The sequence below is a fragment of the Arachis hypogaea genome, chromosome 20 (assembly GCF_003086295.3).
Source record: "Arachis hypogaea cultivar Tifrunner chromosome 20, arahy.Tifrunner.gnm2.J5K5, whole genome shotgun sequence".
Classification (NCBI taxonomy): Eukaryota; Viridiplantae; Streptophyta; class Magnoliopsida; order Fabales; family Fabaceae; genus Arachis; species Arachis hypogaea.
In genome coordinates this window covers 47,987,257-48,003,785 of record NC_092055.1, presented here as the reverse complement: position 1 = coordinate 48,003,785, position 16,529 = coordinate 47,987,257, and the positions used below count along the sequence as shown (strand labels likewise).

General features: G+C 42.5%; 1 non-coding gene across 1 annotated transcript; it reads right to left on the bottom strand.

The window, feature by feature from the left end:
* Positions 1-13,386: 13,386 nt before the first annotated feature.
* On the bottom strand, positions 13,387-13,494 carry LOC112788473 (small nucleolar RNA R71). The gene has a single exon (XR_003195834.1). It is a non-coding gene; the product is annotated as a small nucleolar RNA R71 (small nucleolar RNA).
* Positions 13,495-16,529: the final 3,035 nt, after the last annotated feature.

Genomic DNA, 16,529 nt, shown 5'->3' with positions numbered 1-16,529 from the left:
CCCGCTGGAGCATGCGTTAGGTACTTGGCCTGTTGACACACCTAGCACTTAGCCACATACTCTTTAACAGCCGCACGCATATGCCTCCAAAAAATTGAGCCGAGACCCTCGCTAGAGTCTTCTGAAATTTTGCATGACCACCCACCTTGGAATTATAGAATTCAGCTAAAATGGTTGGGATGAGGGATGAATCCTTTGGCTCCACCAACCTACCATCCCAATACCACAGTCCATCCTACTGCTGCAATCTGTTAGATTCCAAATCAGCCGCCGAGAACTCAGAAACTGGTGTAAATGATCGGAGAGAAGCCTTAAGCTGGAATACAATAGAGGATTCCATGGTGGACAATGTCATAAAGGTGTAAGACAACCCATCTACCCGTTGATTGTCTTTGCCCTTTTTGTATTCAATGGTAAAGTTATACCCAAGCAACTTCTGAAGCCAAGCTTGTTGTTCCGGGGTTTAGATCACTTGGTCGTGAATTTCTCTTAGGCTTCGATGATCCGTTCGGATGACAAAACGATAACCCAGTAAATAATGCCGGAATTTTGAAACTATTGTCAGTATTGCCTGCATTTCTCTGGCATAAGTTGACTGTTTCTACATAGTTAATGAAAGTTTCTTCGAGAAGTACGCAATCGGATGGTTATCCTAACTCAAAATAGCTCCAAAATCGGAACATGACGCGTATATTTCCAAGACAAATGGTTTAGAGAAATCTGGTAAAGCCAAAATAGGAGCATTCATCAGAGCATTCTTCAACATATTAAAAGCCTCCTTTGCTGAATTAGACCAGGAAAAGCTTTCCTTCCGCAACAGGTCAGTGAAGGGAGATGCCTGATAAACCATTATTTTATGATTTATATTGTGTTTAATTGTGTAGTTTTATCAAATCTTTACCCACTTATTCATATGATTAGCATGTATTTACAATTCCTTCCCAAAATTGTTTATGATTGAAAACTTACTTCCTAGAGACTTTTAATTAGGTATTTTAATTTTCCTTTATCCCATTCGATACCGTGATCCGTGTGTTAAGTGTTTCATGCTTCATAGGGCATGAATGACTTGGAAATTGGAGAGGAGGCTTGCAAAAATGGAAGGAACACAAGAAACTAAGGAGATGACCAGCGAGAAATGACGCGAGCGCATGGCCCACGCGAACGCATGGATTGGAGTCTGCACGAACGACGCGAACGCGTGCCTGACGCAAATGCATGGATTGGAGTCTGCACGAATGACGCGAACGCGTGAATGACGCGAACGCGTGACAAGAAAAATCGCTGAATGACGCGAACGCGTGAACAATGCGTACGCGTTACTTGCGCGGTCTGCAAAAATAACAGAATACGCTGGGGGCGATTTTGGCCGCATTTTGACCTAGTTTTCAGCCCAAAAACACGGACTAAAGCTAGGGAACGTACAGAAACTCAAAAGGAGAGAGCCATTGGCATACACAGACATTTAGATTCATCACATTAGGATTACTTTAGTTTTAGATCTGAATTTGGATGAGTGTAACATTGATAGTTTATGCTTTTGCTTTGGATTTTGGATGCTGAAGAGCCATTACCTCCATGAAGATACTACTTTAGTTTGTTTCCTTATTCTTTACTCTTTTCAGTTGATTATTGACTCTATTCAAATAAGTATGTTATGTTTTGAGTTTATTAATATATAGAATTATTTTTATTTTTAATTAATTTTAATTCTCTATTTAATTTTATTTAATTATATCTTCTTATATTTTTATGATTGTTAATTTCATGTCAATGGAGTAGATCCTCCACTTGACACGGGGGTTGATTAAGAGGAGACACTTGAGTTGGAATGCTCGAGTGCCTAGTTAAATTGGACGTTGTTGGCTAATTCTGTATCTGCTAACGCTGGACCTTCCCAAGGGAGAGGACTAGGATTTGCGGTAAGAGTTAGTTTAATCACTAAACTTTCCTTTATTCAGTAAAGGTTAACGTAGTGAGAACAACAACCTCTTTACACTACGCTTGAGAAGATTCCAACAAGGATGGAACTTCCACTTAATTATTCCCCCAGTCAAGACCTTTTATTTGGAATATCAATAATTATTCTTAGTTTATTTTTATTGCTTTAATTCTCAATTAACTTAGTTATTCATTATCAAACTCAAACCTTCTGGAAAATTTCTAATTAATAAATTAGCACTCTTTCCTGCAACTCGTTGGGAGACGACCTGGGACTCATACCCCCAGTATTTTTATTTCTAAAATTTGTGACAACCCTTTTTAAATTGGTGAGGCAGACTTTAGCTATTTGAGAGTTATACTTGCAACGCATTCCGTATTTTGATTCTCTTAATTGGTTCACTTCTGTCACGCACCAATTTTGGCGCCGTTGCCGGGGAGTTGCAATAGTGTGCTAGATTATTAATTAGTGTACATATTTTATTTTTATTTGCGTATTTTATTTCTATTTCTGTTACCGTGGGCTTCATGTCTTTCTCATTGAATGACGCGTTCATTGCCTGATCCAAGTTTAGTCCCATTAGACCCTGAAATTGAAAGAACTCTTTCACATATTAGACGAACTCGACGTCGGTTAGCATCTGAGAGTGGTGAAGTGATTGTTATCGATTCACCAGTCTCATCTGAGGGCAAATCTGAACCACCATCTGAGAGCGAGACAAGCTCATTTACTACTGAATCAGTTGATTCACGTGCAGACATGGCAGCACCTAGGAGGATTACTCTCTAGGAAGCTGGAGCCCCAGATTTTACACTGCAACCTTATCAAGTACATCATCCAAATCTGGCTAAAAATTTTGAATTGAAGACTGCACTAATCAACTTGATGCCCAAGTTTCATGGCTTACCTGCTCAAGAGCCTATTAAGCACCTTAGGGATTTCCAGACAGCCTGTTCTACTGTTAGGCATAATAGTGCAGATGAAACTTCTATTCTGTTAACTGCCTTTCCATTTTCTCTTGAGGGAAAAGCAAGGGAGTGGTATTACTCCCAACCTGAAGCAACTGTTACCAATTGGGATACACTCAGGAGAGAATTTTTGGAAAAATACTTCTTGTTCCGGGGGTTACCTGAAACTGTAGGTCGATCTCGGACGAGATCTTCTGTGCTGGTCGGAGATGACGTGTCCGGCTGGTGGGTGGCGGCCGGAGCTGTCGTGTCCGACTTGAGGGACTAGCTGCACTGCTGATCCTTCGTCACCGGATGGTGGGGGTACCTGCAAGGGACTCCGATACTTAAGTTAGCAAGGGTATTAGCAGGTTTTCTGTGTAGAATCAGAGTATGAGTTATACTTGGGTGCTCCAGTGTATTTATAATGGTGTAGAGTAACCTTTTTAGATAAGATAAGTTAGTTATCTTATCCTTTGGGTGAGGTCAACTTATCTTCAAGGGAACCGCACTTATCCCTATAGGGTTGGGCCGCCTTATGGTCTGGGTCGTGTTCCTTGAGTTGGGCCCCTTTTGGGCTTTCCTGTCGATTTGGCCGAGCTCTTTGAGAAGAGGTCGGATGATTTAACCTGAAGAGGTTGGTCGCTTTGTTGCTAATCATCCCGGGTTGGATAGCTCAACCCAGGGTATGAACAGTGCCCCTGCTCGAGCTCGGTCTTTCTTTTCGGAGGTCGAGTCTTAGTTTTAGGACTTCGATCCTTCTCTGTTGAAGTCGAACTCGAGCATTTTGTCGACTTCATCTTTGTAGAGCTTTTCTTTTTTGAATACGGAACGTTTTCTTTCGCTTCTTTAAAAGGCGTGCACTTTTGCATTAGCGCTCTTATCTTTGGGAATATGCGAGGCTTTAATAACTTCATTAATTGGTTTTTAATTGTCCCGTTTCTCTTAACCTCTTTATTTTTGAATTTCACACTCAAGAAAAACGGTTTCTCTTCTCCGTAACCTCCCTGTTCTTTCTCCCTTTCTGTTTTCGCCTAGAGTTTATAGTTTCTCCCTGCGACATTGCTTGGTTATTGCTTCTTGTGGAAGAGGGGTGACTCTGAATTTTGCCTTCTGTTTCCTACTTTTGTGAGGCTTTCTGTTCGAGGGGTGGCTCTTCTCCCTGTCGCTTCTGCTCTCAACCTTTCTTCAGGGTTTTCTCCTATTTTTCCAGGTTTGGTTTCTACTTTCTGCTTCTTTACTTTTTGCCTTCGGTTTTTTGATAAAACTCTGATTTTTGTTTGAAATGCATGTTTGAAAGTCTGAACCTTTTTGCGTTGTTATGCTCAATTTGTTGTTTGCGGCTGTTGCCTTCATATTTTGGAATTTTGGGTCGATGAACTATTTGATAATCTTTTGGTAAAAAAGACTGCGCCTTTTGTAACTTTCTTTACTGGTAGACTTTGTAGCAGATAATGTTCTTTCTTATATTTGCTTTGTCTTTCTCTTCATGTTGCTGTTTGTCTGGAAGGGGGTTTTTTCTTTGTCGAGGGTTTTTGTCAAGATGTTAGCCTTGTAGATTTTTCCTGAGTCTTTACTCTGTCACTGCCTCCAAAGGATGCCCCTGGACCTTGTCTTGGGGTTTTCCTTTTTATCTGTTTGCATGCTTGAGTCGTGTTCTGCTCTAGGTTGTTTTTGACTTTGTCCGAGATGTTTGGGTTAGTAATCTATTTTCTTCTTTTCTTGTTGTAGGACTAGTTGAACTCATGTCTTCTCGCAAGAACATTGTTGAGACATCTTCCCAAGTCCCTGAGGGCATGGCTGATTGGGTGAATTCGATGGTTCTTTTGTGTGTTTCTTTGGTTGATTCCGAATTTTGTCAGCAGCTTAGGCAATTTCATAGGGTTTGTAGTAGTGGTAGTGAGGAAAAGAATTATGAGCTTGTACCCCCCACTTCTGAAGAGAGAGTTTGTTTCTCTACTCGAGTTGCTAGAGACCGTCCTTTTTTCAATGCATACGATTTCTTTTTTGGCCAGATGAATATCACTATTCCTTTTACTCCTTCTGAGACCAATCTGTTGTGGTCTTGCAATGTAGCTTCGTCCCAACTTCACCCAAATTCTTGGGGCTTTATAAAGATCTTTCAATTGCTGTGTCGTGAACTTGACGTCCCTGCTTTGCAATCCCTTTTCTTTTATTTGTTTGTCTTGACAAAACCTGGGGTAGTGAAGAAAAAGGCTGCCTGGGTTTCTTTCCGAGCTTCACAAGGGAAAAAATTTTTTTCTATGTATGACGAGTCGCTCCGTGATTTTAAGAACTATTTCTTCAAGGTCCGAGCTGTTGAAGGAGCTCGCCCCTTTTTTTCTGGATGAGAATGATGAGCCCACTTTTCCTTTAGAGTGGCAAAAGAATGTTATTGTGTCGAGGTATTCATGGGAGATGTTGGACGAGGTCGAGTAGGACTTTGTGACTGTGTTGGAGGAGAATTGGGGGGAGCCTCCCTATCTTGATACCAAGAAATTCTTAGGGGACCCCTCACTTCTCCGAGCCGAGCTGGGTAGTGATCGATTTCCTTTCTTTGGTTCTTTGCTTTATTTACTTTGTCTTTTGTATATAACTCGGCCCTGTCGGTTTATGTGAATTTTCAGAGATGGCAAAGACTTTGGATTCAATGAAGGCATTCAAGAAGGCCAAGAAGGCCACCGCAGCTCAGCTTGCATTGTCCAATGCTGCTGGGGAGGGGTCTTCTTAGGTTCCCCCTAAGATACCAGTCTCAGCTGCTTCCGGTCCAAGGAGGATAATCCCTACCGCTTCGATTCATTTGGTTGATCCACCCCAATCCTCTGCTGTTGCCTCCTCTCAAACTACGGGTCCTCCTTTGAAGAAACAAAAGTCTGTTGAGCCTTTTGACCTTGATGCCCCTGATTTTGATGCTATTGGGTTTGTTGACAATCAGATCGCCCCTTATGGTCGACTTCCGATGAATAATGTGTCCATTCTTCACCATCTAGATTTCATCACTAGGAGCAGTGTGAAGATGGCACATATGGGTGCAGCTCTTTTTCAAACTGCTCAGGATATCCCGGTTCATGCTACAAAATCTTTTATGGAGGAGGCTAAGTCAGAGTTTGATCGGATTAAGGGTTTGAAGGAGGAGCTGGATGCGAAGTTGGCAAAGTTAGAGAAAGAGTTGGAGGGTGAAAAGGCTAGCTCTATTGCCTTGGCGACTTCTGTGAGGTTGGCTGAAGACACAGCATTGAGGCACAAGGAGAGCTATGTCACGTCTTACAGGGAAGTGATGCGTCTTAGGGAGGAGTTGGAGCATGCCCGGGCTGATTATGCCGAGCTCCAGGGTCACCTTGTAGGTAGCGTGAACACTGCTTATGAGAACCTGAAGGAGCAGGTTTGAGTTCTTGCCCCTGAGCTTGACCTTACTCTCTTTAGCCTGGACAACATTATAAAGGATGGCAAGATTGTCCCTGATGACCCTGATGACGATGATGTTGAACCTCTTTCTGTGCTGGTTACCAAAGCCACTGTTGTGCCGACTTCTTTAGCTCCTCTCGCTGGGGTTAGTAATCCCGAACCAGAGCCTGACTGTCAGATATTAAATCGGGATGACGGGACAGTGGATGCAGTGCCCCTTCAGACTTGCCCTCCTTCACCTTGTGCTGCCGTGAAGCCTTCGGATCTTCCCTGATTATGTAAAATGTTTTGTGTAGATAGCCCGGCCTGTGGGCTTTAAAAACTTTCTTTTTGTAATGTTGCTGACCGTTGACACTTTTTTTCAGTTGCTTGTTTGGCAACTTTATTTTGGAAAACAAAAAATAGCTTTCAAGTTCTTGGGGCTGATTTGGGTAGCCTCTTTGAACTTGTTTTTATTATAACTTCATGCTTTTAATATCGTGTCGGTCTTTATCTATCTTCCTTTTTAGGTTTTGGTAGTGCTGGAGCTTTGTTGCTCGACCTCTTTGGATTGCTTTTGTACTTGCGGCTTTGATTCCTTTGAGGCTTCTAAAGTTATTTCTAGTAATCCTGTTTTGTTTGGACCTTTTACGAGGTCTCTGCCAGGTATTACTTTTAGCATTTTTGTGGGCCGACTTCGTCATGTCGGGTCCTTCTTTATGTGGGCCGACTTCGTCATGTCAGGTCCTTCTAGGTTATTTTGTAATCCTCTTTCTTGGACCTTGTTCAGGTCTCTTTCAGGGAATACTTATATAACTTTATGTTTTGGGCCGACTTCTTCATGTCGGGCCCTTCTAAGTTATTTTTGTAATCCTCTTTCTTGGACCTTGTTCAGGTCTCTTTCAGGGAATACTTATATAACTTTATGTTTTGGGCCGACTTCATCATGTCGGGCCCTTCTTAGTTATTTTTGTAATCCTCTTTCTTGGACCTTGTTTAGGTCTCTTTCAGGGATTATTTTTTATAACTTTTATGTCTTGGGCCGACTTCGTCATGTCGGGCCCTTCTAAGTTATTTTTGTAATCCTCTTTCTTGGACCTTGTTCAGGTCTCTTTCAGGGATTAATTTTTATAACTTTATGTTTTGGGCCGACTTCGTCATGTCATGCCCTTCTAAGTTATAGTAATCCTCTTTTATAGGGTTGGCCAGACCTCTTTCCAGGGTTTACTTATAACTTTGGTCGACTGGTCGAACTTCTTAATGTCGGCCAGTCTTTAAGTTATTATTTAGCAATCCATCTTATCAAGACCTCGTCAGGTCCTTTCTCTGGATCACTTTTGATAACTTCTTGCATTATTCTGTTTTCATCTTTGCCGATTTGTAGAAGTTGGGTTCAATCCTCGTTTGGTCGACCTTTAGTTGAATTTGGTTTTCATATATGTTGATCTTTATCGTGATCATGCAGTGAATTTGTTTTTCACTTTCTGCCGATCTGTTGCTTTATAGTCGGACGATGAAAGTTTCAGATTAATGCGTCTTGAAAACTTGTAGAACATCTAATATATTTTATTTAAAAGAAAATGCAAATATGTACATGCAGATTTTTTATCCTTTTAAGTCGGATAATTTGTGGATCTCGGCTTGGTGCCTCATTAAAAAACCTTCTCAGGAAAAAGAGTGTATCTTATGCTAAGATCCTTTACCATCCCTAGCTATAGTACCTTCTTAGGTTGCAGGCGTGCCATGACATAAGAAGCTCTCGTCTATCGAGTTCGGACAGTCTGTAGTAGCCTTTCCCAAGCACTTCTGACTCGGTAGGGTCCTTTCCAGTTTGCTGCCAGCTTTCCTTCTCCAGGTTGAGTTGTTCCGATATCGTTTTGGATTAGAATGAGGTCATTTTTGGCGAAACCTCATAGCACCATCTTTTGATTATATCTTGAAGCCATTCGACGCTTTAGTGATTCTTCCCTGATCCGAGATTTTTCTTAAATTTCTGGGAGTAGATCGAGTTCTTTCCTTTGAAGCTGGGAGTTGGCTTCTTCATTATAGTGGATCACTCTAGGCGATCCTTCTTCGATCTCTACTGGGATCATTGCCTCCATTCCGTATGCTAATCGGAAGGGTGATTCCTTTGTGGTGGAATGCGGTGTTGTTCGATATGCCCATAGGACTTGTGGGAGCTCTTCAGCCCAGGCTCCCTTTGCATCCTGTAATCTACGTTTTAGTCCCGCCAATATGACCTTGTTGGCGGCCTCGGTGATGAGCTCCTCTTGGGGGGCGATGTGAAAGTTGGCATGTTTTTGACAGTGTGGACATGTCTTTACGAACTCTGTGGCCTCTTTTTGTAGGGTTGGCCAGTAAAATCCTGCCCGGAGTACTTTTTTAGTAAGTGTTTGTGCTCCGAGATGATTGCCACAAATGCCACTGTGTATTTCTTCTAGAACTTCCTTTGTGTTGGAAGTCGGCACACATTTTAACAATGGTATTGAAATCCCTCTTTTTTATAGAGTATTATTTATGATAGTGTAGTGTTGTGCCTCCCGTTTTAACCTCTTTGCCTCCTTTTCACCTGTGGGGAGTGTTTCTGTTTTGAGGTATTTAATTATGGGGGTCATCCATCCTTGATCCTGACCTGTTATGGTTAGGATTTTTCTTCATCCGAGATTGACGGAGAATGCAGCATTTCTTGGATGAGGCTTCTATTGTTGTCCCCTAGTTTGGTGCTGGCTAGTTTTGAGAGTGCATCAGCTCGGGCATTCTGTTCTCGGGGTATGTGACGGACTTCATATTCTCCTATCTGTCCGAGTTGTTCCCTGGTTCTGTCCAAATATTTCTTCATGGTGGGATCTCTGGCTTGGTAGCTCCCTGCTATTTGTGAAGTGACTACTTGTGAATCATTGAAGATGATAAGCTTTTGAGCTCCAACCTTTCTAGCCAGCTTCAAACTAGCTAGTAGTGCCTCATATTCTGCTTAGTTGTTTGAGGCAGGGAACCCAAATTTGAGGGAGAGTTCGATTTGGGTTCCTTGATCTCTTTCGATTATCACGCCTGCGCCGCTTCTAGTTTTATTTGAGGAACCATCCACGTAAAGACTCTATTCTGTGGGGGGTTCCGGGGTGTCCGTAAATTCTGTGATGAAGTCGGCCAGGTATTGTGACTTAATGGCTGTCTGAGCTTCGTATTGAAGATCAAATTCGGACAACTCGACTGCCCATTGCAGAATCCTACCCGCTAGATCTGTTTTCTGCAAAATCCTTTTTTTAAGCTGGTTAGTCCGAACCCTAATGATGTGGGCTTAGAAGTATTGACAAAGTCGTCGAGATATTAGTATGAGGGCGTATGCAAATTTTTCTATTTTTTGGTAGTTTAGCTCGGATCCTTGTAATGCTTTACTGATGAAGTATACGGGTTGTTGCCCACTGTCGTCTTCTCGAACTAGTGCTGACACTACTTCCCGACTTCCTACTATGAGGTATAATGTGAGTGGTTCTCCTTCCTTTGGCCGAGTTAGGATAGGTGGTTATCCCAAGAATCTTTTGAAATCTTGGAAGGCTTGCTCGCACTCCTTTGTCCATTCGAACTTTTTTCCTTTCCTTAGAGTAGCGTAGAAGGGGAGAGATCTTATTGCCAATCGGCTAGAAATCTGGACAAGGCTGCCAGCCTTCCATTGAGTTGTTGTACTTCTTTGACAGAAGTCGGGCTCTTCATGTCGAGTATGGCCCGGCATTTATCCGGATTTGCCTCTATTCCTCTTTGCGTGAGCATAAAACCCAAGAATTTGCCAGCTTCTACTGCGAAGGTGCATTTTGCAGGATTGAGTCGCATGCCATGCTTTCTTATAGTGTCGAACACTTGAGTAGGTTTGGACAATAGCATCTCCTCACTTTGTGTCTTTATTAACATGTCGTCCACATAGACTTCCATGATTTTTCCAATTTGATCGGTAAAGATTTTGTTCATTAATATCTGATAAGTAGCTCCCGCGTTTTTGAGACCAAAAGGCATGACAATGTAGCAGTAGTTTACTTTTGGGGTTAAGAATGAAGTTTTTTTATGGTCGCGTAGATACATTAGGATTTGGTTGTATCCCGAGTATGCGTCCATAAACGAGAGGTATTTATATCCGGAGGAGGCATCTACCAGAGCGTCGATACTTGGGAGTGGATAAGGATCTTTTGGGCAGGCTTTGTTGAGATCGGTGTAATCGGTGCACATTCGCCATTTCCCATTTGATTTTTTCACCAAGACAACATTAGCTAGCCATAATGGATACTTAACTTCTCTTATGAATCCTGCCACTAGTAGAACTTGTACCTGCTCTTCAACAGCTCGGGATCATTTTGGCCCGAGCTTTCTTCGCCTTTGTTGTACTGGCCAAGATCCCGGGTAGACCGCTAACTTGTGGCACATTAATTTGGGATCTATACCCGGCATGTCTGCTGCTTTCCATGCAAAGAGGTCGACATTATCTCGTAAAAACTGTATGATTGATTCTTTTATGTCACTCTTTAGGTTCGTACTAATATTGGTTGTTTGGTCCGGGATATCTCCGATCTGGATTTTTTCTATTTCACCTTCGGATTGTGGACGGAGCTCTTCCTGCCTCTGAACTTCACCGAGTTCAATTGTGTGGAATTCTTCTCCTCTACCTCTGAGATTTAGACTTTCATTGTAACAGTGGCGTGCCATCTTCTGGTCTGCTTTTATTGTAGCTATCCCTTCTGTAGTTGGAAATTTCATGCACAGATGTGGAGTCGAGACTATTGCGCCGAGCTGATTCAATGTTGTCCGACCTATTAGGGCGTTGTAGGTAGAGCTTACGTCGACCACGATGTAGTCTGTTTTGAGCATTTTTTATTGGTTTCCCTTCCTGAAGGTTTTATGTAATAAGATGTATCCGAATGGTTGCACTGGGGTGTCTCCCAGTCCGAACAAACTGTTCGGATATGCTCTAAGTTCTTTTTCTTCTAGGCCGAGCTTATCGAAGGCAGTTTTGAACAAGATGTCGGCGGAGCTCCCTTGGTCTATCAGTGTGTGGTGGAGATTTGCATTTGCCAGTATAATGGTGATGACCATGGGATCGTCATGTCCTGAGATGACACTGGATGCGTCTTCTTTAGTGAAGGTAATGGCGGGGATGTCGAGTGCTTCCTCCTTCCCCTGGACATGATATACTTCTTTGAGATATCTTTTGCGAGATGATTTGGAGATTCCTCCTCCTGCAAACCCTCCATGTATCATATGGACATGCCTTTCTAGCGTACGAGGTGATCGCTCGGTTCGTCTGACATCCTTGTCCCTTCTTCATTTTCTTTGCTCGTCGTCCCGGGTGGCCAGATACCAATCTAATTTTCCTTCTCTTACTAATTTTTCTATGACATTTTTTAAGTCAAAACATTCGTTGGTGGAATGCCCACGGATTCGATGGTATTCACAATATTCGGTCCGATTTCCTCCTCCTGTTTTGCCTTTGAGTGGTCGAGCTGGGGGTATTTTTTCTGTGTGATGGACTTCTTTGTAGACATCCAGAAGGGACATCCGAAGCGGGGTGTAATTATGGTATTTTTAATTTTTTCCCCATGTCGATCTTCCTTCCTTTTAGATTCGTTATCCTTGACCCGGGGGGGATAGAGGAATCCGGATTTTGAGGTTTCTCCTAGTCGAGAATTTTCCTCCATGTTGATGTATTTCTCCGCTCGTTCTTGCACTTTGTTCAGAGATGTGGGGTATTTTTTTGATATAGATTTGCTAAAAGGTCCCTCTCATAGGCTATTGATGAGGCCCATGATGGCGGCCTCTGTTGGTAGGCTTTGTATCTCTAGGCATGTTTTGTTGAATCTTTCCATGTAGTTGCGAAGACTTTCCCGATCTCCTTGCTTGATTCCCAATAGACTGGGGGCGTATTTAGCCTTATCTTTTTGGATGGAGAATCTGGCCAAGAACATTTTGGCTAAGTCGTTGAAGCTCGAGATGGACCTAGGAGGTAGATTGTCGAACCATCTAATCGCTGTCTTTGTTAGAGTTGTTGGAAAGGCTTTGCAGTGAACTGCATCTGAGGCGTCGGTGAGGTACATTCTACTTCTGAAATTGCTGAGGTGATGGTTGGGATCTGTAGTGCCATCGTACAAAGTCATATCCGGGAGCTTAAAGTCCTTCAGGATTTTGGTCTTCATGATTTCCTTGGTGAATGGATCTTGATCCTTGCGGGAGCTATCCTTATGAGAGGATTGATTATCTTTGGCCTTGAGATCGGCTTCGATTTTTAGGAGTTTGTCCTCCAATTCCCAGCGTCGTCTTATTTCCCTTTGTAGGTTTTTCTCAGCTTCCCGTTGATGCTCCGCCCCTTTTTCGAGTTGCTTCAAGTGATCCTGGAGTGCCTCAATGGCTTCCATAGTTGGTGAATTGCCGTTTTTGTTAGGTTGAGGAGTATCTTTTGCTGTGGTGTCCGTGTTATTGTGCGGCGTTCTATCTTCCAGATCTGAGTTGTGATCGTTGTCATGGTCGTCCACCATGGTGACGGGATGACTTTCGAATCCCCGACAATGGCGCCAATGTTCCGGGGGTTACCTGAAACTGTAGGTCGATCTCAGACGAGATCTTCTGTGCTGGTCGGAGATGACGTGTCCGGCTGGTGGGTGGTGGCCGGAGCTATCGTGTCCGACTTGAGGGACTAGCTGCACTGCTCATCCTTCGTCACCGGAGGGTGGGGGTACCTGCAAGGGACTCCGATGCTTAAGTTAGCAAGGGTATTAGCAGGTTTTTTGTGTAGAATCAGAGTATGAGTTATACCTGGGTGCTCTAGTGTATTTATAATGGTATAGAGTGACTTTTTTAGATAAGATAAGTTAGTTATCTTATCTTTATCTTATCCTTTGGGTGAGGTCAGCTTATCTTCAAGGGAACCGCCATTATCCCTATAGGCTTGGGCCGTCTTATGGTCTGGGTCGTGTTCCTTGAGTTGGGCCCCTTTTGGGCTTTCCTATCGATTTGGCCGAGCTCTTTGAGAAGAGGTCGGATGATCTGACCTGAAGAGGTCGGTCGCTTTGTTGCTAATCATTCCGGGTCGGATAGCTCGACCCTGGGTATGAACACTTCCCAGCTGAAGTCACAGATAGACTGAGAAAAGAGATCTCATGCATTGTTCAAGGTGACTCAGAGACTCTCTATGAATACTGGGAGCGTTTTAAGGACCTTCTAGACGCATGCCCCCATCACATGATTGATAGACTAGTATTGATCAGCTACTTCACTCAAGGAATGAATCCCCAAGATAGGACCACACTAGATGGTGCTAGTAATGGTTCCATGAAAAAGTACAAAATCGCAGATGAAGCATGGCAGCTGATCAACAACTTAGCTGAGTCCACTAAGAATCATAGGCCGAGGCGTAGCCACTCAAAAGCTGTTTGATAAACCCATATTTTATGATATATTTTGTGCTTAGTTTGAGTGATTTATTCAATCCTTCAACCACTTGTTCATGTTAATTGCATGGTTTTACTTTCCCTTCCTTATTATGTGATGTATGTGAAATACATGTTTCCTATGCTTTTAAATTAATTATTTTAATCACCTTTAATTCCATTCGATGCCGTGATTAGAGTATTGAGTAGTTTCAGATCTTCTAAGGCAGGAATGACTTGAAGGATGGAAAGAAAACATATAAAAATGGAAGGGAAGTGCAAAATGGAGTCCCTGAAGAAACTGGTATCCACGCGATCGCATGGACGACGCAATCGCGTGCCAAGCGCGAATCAGCAGCGACGCGGTTGCATGACTGACGCGACCGCGCGCCTTAAGCAGAACGCATATGACGCGGCCACATGACTGACGCGACCGCGTGGCAAGGAAAAGCTCCGAATGACGCGACTGCATGACCCACGCGGACACGTGACAGAGGCCACGCACCAGGAATTGCAGAAAACGCTCATAGCAAATTCTGAAGCCCTTTTTGGCCCAAATCCAAGTTCAGAAGGCATAGACCAGAGGTTATGAAGTGAGGGAATGCATCCATTCAGAGAGAGCTTGCCAATTTCCACTTCTCATGTTTTAGATCTAGTTTTGAGAGACGTTCTCTCCTCTCTCTCTCTCTTAGGATTAGGATTTAGGACTTCTCTTAGTTTTAGGAGTAACTCTCGATCCAGGTTTAATGTTCCTTTACTTTAGTAGATAATTTACTTTTGCAATTTGATTTATGAATTCTTCTATGTTCTGGATTATTTGAATTAATGTTATTTGAGGTATTCCAGTTTAATATTGCTTTCTCTCATTTATGCTATTATTGCTTTTACTCTGAAGACATCTTTATTCCAGTAGATTTACTTTTTCCCTTTTGGTTTTGGTTAAGAAATCAGTAACTCAGGAGTTATCCAATTCAACAGCATAATTGATAATTGTTATCTTGCCAATTGAATTGAACTTCAATAATCCCAATCTTTTCTTAGGAAATAAATAGGATTCGAAGATCAAACCAATTTGTCCCTTGACCTTCCCTTGCCTTAGCAAAGGTTAACTAAGAGGAATTAAGATTCAGCTTTCATTACTATTGATAAGGATAACTAATTTGGACTTCCGATTTCTCGTACCTTGCCAAAAGTTTGCTTTACAGTTATTTATTCCTTTTAATTGCCATTTAATTTACTCACCATTAAATTACTAGTTCCTCATTCTTGAAACCCCAATTTGCAATCTCCATAGCCAATAATAAGAACATACTTCCCTGCAGTTCCTTGAGAAGACGACCCGAGGTTTATATACTCGGTTATCAATTTTAAGGGTTTTGTTACTTGTGACAACCAAAACGTTTGCACGAAAGGGATTTCTGTCGGTTTAGAGACTATATCTACAACGCGAATATTTTTATGACATTCTTTACTGGAAAAAATCCCGTTCGTCAAAATGGCGCCGTTGTCGGGGAACTGCTAACGTGTGCCTTATTATTGGTTATTGTACATATTTTTCTTTTACTTGTTTATTTATTTTTGTTTTTACTTTTTAATTTTATTTGCTACTATGAACTCTCACCCCTCTCGCTTTGAGTTTGGTTCTAACTTTATTGAAGGAAATAGAAGTTACAGCAGGAATATGCATCAAGGTCAGACCAATTAAGGATGGATGGAGCCAAGAGGATCTAATCAACCCTTTAGGCAACAACACCCTCCAAGATATCATGGACAACGACCATTCTACAATGCATACCCAGCTGATAGATATGGTGGACAATCTTGTGACTACCAACAAGCCCCACCCCGTGCTTATAGACCATCCTCTCAACATAACCTCGAACCACCACACTCACAAGCTTCTTTTCACCATTCGCCACCGTATGATCCTTTCATACCCCAGTTCCAATCCAATCACTCCCAAGCACCACCACTTCCCCATGTTTCATTTCCAATTCCATCACCCAGAGAATCAGAGGTTCGCCTCAAGGTAACAGTAAATAAACTTCAAGCAACTATTCGACAACTGGAGCAAGCAGTAATTCAATTAGTTTCTAGACGCGCGAACATTCAAGGACCAACCACAGCCCCATGTGGACAATCTAATGAAGAGCATGGCATGAAGGAGATATTAGAAACTCCAGTGGACAAGACAGAGCATGAATTCGTACTCGAACAAGTAGAAGAAGCTGTCATTGTACAAGAAGAAGAGTTGGTTGAAGATCTAGGAGACACTGAACCTCCATGGGAATCCAAAGCTGAGGAGAACTCCGCCAAGGACCTTACAGTTAACGCTAAGGAGGATATTGCACATTCCCCAAGGCAAGTCGTTTATGAAGAACTAGACGGAATAACCCAGGACACAAATTCCCTTGATGATGATAGTCACAAGTCAAGTTTTCTTAGTGATAAACTTGCATCCGCAAGTGAATTCTCTGAGATCGAAGAATCTTCCCCAAATGAATACGAAGGTGATGCAGAGGTAGATTTCTCTCAACCTTCCATCTATGACTCAAGTGATGAGGAAGACATAGAAGACTTTGACCGGGGTGATGATGCGTTTGAAGATCCCTGCAAAGAAGTGGAGGAATTCACAGAAGATTACCAGGGAGCAGAACTTACAGAACCACCAGAAACACCTTCCCCAAGGCCATTACCACCCAATACAAGCTTCAAGTGGGTACAATCCTTAACTTTTAACTTTACTTATTCACTTGAATATGGTTTACTTGAAACAGATGGCTAGCTTAGAGATCTGTGCGGCTTTAAGAGTAAGAGGGAAATGGCTCGTGCTCAAAGCTGGTGCACAAGGTT